Source organism: Cibotium barometz, chromosome 32, assembly GCF_041138505.1.
Source record: "Cibotium barometz isolate CiBa-2024 chromosome 32, ASM4113850v1, whole genome shotgun sequence".
NCBI classification, from domain to species: Eukaryota; Viridiplantae; Streptophyta; class Polypodiopsida; order Cyatheales; family Cibotiaceae; genus Cibotium; species Cibotium barometz.
The window spans coordinates 18312327-18315967 of NC_141077.1; positions in this window are offsets into that span (position 1 = coordinate 18312327).

Genomic DNA, 3641 nt, shown 5'->3' on the forward strand with positions numbered 1-3641 from the left:
ATTGACCCAGATTGAATTTGCATGTAATACTACGTAGGTTGCGGGATTCTGATATTTAATGTTCTGCTAGAGAGTTTGTGGGTGTGACACCAAGTATGAAAATTCTAACTCCATAGGAATTTTCTTTGGTATATTTAAAAAATATCTGTGGTGACAGAATTTTGATCGGCCTTGTCTCGCGGAGCTGTGATTTTTTCCAAATAGGAGAGTGAATATTATCTCCTATTCACTCTCCTATTCACTCTGTGGTGACAGAATTTTGATCGGCCTTGTCTCTGTGGAGCTGTGATTTTTTCCAAATAGGAGAGTGAATAGGAGAGTGAATATTATCTCCTATTCACTCTGTGGTGACAGAATTTTGATCGGCCTTGTCTCTGTGGAGCTGTGATTTTTTCCAAATAGGAGAGTGAATAGGAGAGTGAATAGGATCTCCTATTCACTCTCCTATTTGGAAAAAATCACAGCTCCACAGAGACAAGGCCGATCAGATCAGGCCGATCAGATCCTATTCACTCTCCTATTCACTCTCCTATTTGGAAAAAATCACAGCTCCACAGAGACAAGGCCGATCAAAATTCTGTCACCACAGATATTTTTTAAATATACCAAAGAAAATTCCTATGGAGTTAGAATTTTCATACTTGGTGTCACACCCACAAACTCTCTAGCAGAACATTAAATATCAGAATCCCGCAACCTACGTAGTATTACATGCAAATTCAATCTGGGTCAATAAGATCCCCAAGCAAAAAAAGAACAGAACCGTCAATGTACGCAAAAACCACAGTGAGCAATACTGACAAGCCCTAATTTTGCTTCAATTTATTGCAATTAGGGTGTTGAAAGCATCGTCGCCCCCTCCCACGGTCTTATCACTCGGCATCTGGCCATCGGGCTGCAAACAAAATTACAAAAACAGAAGGATTATGCATCAAGCTAATATAATCAAAACAGCTTACTAAAAATAAATTACCTTAGAGCGTTTATCGCTCATTGTGTGCGCAGTTGGAGTGTTGGGGGGGCACGGTGAGGCCGCATGCGTGGATGACGTGCTTGAGGGCGGTCTGGTTGATGAGGTCGCGGGGGATAGGGATGATGGAGAGGTGGTTGCAGACGCAGAAGATGTTGGGGTCGGTGACGATGGAGCAGCAGCACTGCCCCCCCTCCTCCGCCTCCGGCGGATCGTCCCCCATCACGTACTTCCCGCAGCTCTCCACCAGGCCGCCCTTGATCTCGTCGCACGTGCGCTCCGCGTATAACCCCACCACCACCACCACCACCACCGCCATCCACACGAGCGCGAGCGCGAGCGCCTGCGCCTGCGCCCTCGTCATCCCACTCGACCAACGGTACTCAATCGGCGTCTGAGAGAGAGAGAGAGAGAGAGAGAGAGAGAGAGAGAGAGAGAGAGAGAGAGAGAGAGAGAGAGAGAGAGAGAGAGAGAGAGAGAGAGAGAGATGCGCTGCAAATATTTCATTCGCACGATAACCGTCGAAGTCCTATTGGAATGACACCACTTTTTTCCAGCCTCTAAATTTAATCGAAAGGACCTTGGAAAAGCATCTCCTTCACTAATTAATACATTTCTTTTTTTCACTCATTGTGGCCCCCTATTGGCATCTATAGAATTTACATTCTATCCTAACTTGGTTTAGCAATTTCAATGCAATCTATAATAGGAATCATGTGTCCTAGGTCCTTTGGTTTGTGAGCCTTGACTCTAATCTTGTCCCCGACCTAATCCACTTGGCTTGGGTAAACCATAATTGTTTGCTAGGGTCAAAGTTCTCTTTGGGGGAGGGGGAGACAAGGACTTCTATCTCCTTCGAAAATGCCTGGGTAAAATCCTCATCCATCTTCACTGCTTCCTAATATAGATGAGAGTTTAGCATTTTTCACCAACCTATATAATGAGGGATCCAATTTATGAGCAAAAGCCTTTGCCATCATCACGTCCAATATAGAAGAGGGTTTAGCAGTTTCCACTAGTCTATTCAATGGGGGATACAATTTTGGCCCATAGCTGCTGCACCAGCACCTTATAGACCTTACTATGGCTAGGGGCAAGGCAAAGGAAGAGGTGGCACTAGGCAATCCAACGGGTTCCAATATTATTACTGTCAGAAGCCTAGCCATCGGTGATGGAATAACTGTCGGCTATTTAAGAAGGACCAACAAGAGCTACAAGAAAAGATAGGAGGGAAAAATGCACTAGCAATGTCCTAAATGATGTACAACCAACTATGGTCATCATCACCAAATCCCGAAAGGGGAAAGAGAAGCTTGCTATGTTAGATGAACCAGTAAGTCAGAAGGAAACCACCATGGAATGGAAAAAATAAAAACAAGTTAGAGACTCTATAACAAAGGAGGTGCAAGAAGCATAGAAAGGAAATTGGAAGAAAAACCTTCAGGTTGAACAAAATCCCCAAGGGGAACAGAGGGAAGCCCAGAGGAAGCAAAAGAACAAAAGCTACGAGAGGATAAGCCTCGCAAGGAATTAGACGAAGAAGTGTTGTGGGAGGATAATCCCTGCATGATGGTGGCAACTAAGGGAAGCTATGGAAAGATAAGCCTCGCAAGGTACAAGAATTAGCTAACAAACCGAAGGAAGAAGAGGAGCCCAGGCAGCCACAACCAACAAAAAACAGTGTGCTCAAGAAGCAAGTACACCTTGTCCAAAAGCAATAGAATGGAGTGTGGATGGAAAAGTCCACAGAAAGAGCTCAATCAAAGCACAAGAAGCAACAATGAGGTGGAATCCTCAGGCACTGCGAAAAAGAGACAATGAGCAAGCAACAAACAAGTTCCTCAACAAAGCAACATGTCACAGGAAAAGGCAAGACAATATGACATATGGGAGGATATGAAAGGTCTAAAACTAGACATATCCCTTAATCAACTCCTATCCTTGGTGCCCAAATATAGGAGAAAATTACTGAGCAATCTGTTAGGTCCCAAGGAAGAGCACACCAGCTTATTTGATTCCTCTAGTAGCAGTGAATCAGAAGCCGACTTTGCAAGTCAGTCGAAATAATAAAAATTATAGTAATGGTGGACAATGATGTATCCTATATAATAGTAATGTTAAAAGGGAATAAGATCCAAGGAGCGATACTAGATGGAGGCTCAAGAGTAAACGTACTGTCAGAATCTATAGTGAAAGAACTCGGCCACACAAAGTATGACCATGCTCCTTTTGTTTTATGAAGATGGCAGATTAGCGTAGAGTCTAATCCCTAAGATTAGTCCAAGGGGAACACGTTCAGATCATTGGATATGAATTCCCAATCATATTTCTAGTTCTTTGAATGGAAAATGAGGGATCATATCTGATGTTGTTGGGAAGAGCTTAGGCAAGGTAAGATCAAACAACATGACTAGCACATGGAACAAATCACAATCAGAAAAGAAAAAAAGAAGGTAAAAATCTCCACAAATCCCAAGAGAAATGGGAATCCCTCTGTTAGGACATTGGATGCAAAAGAATTGAACACACTGGAAGGGATTGAAGAGGATGAGAAGGAAATACTCCTCAGAGAAAACCCATATCTCATATCCTTATTCTAGTTTGACATAGTAAATATTATGTCCAAGTACTCAGTAGATGTACTAAACGTGCAACCTACAGAAGAAACTGC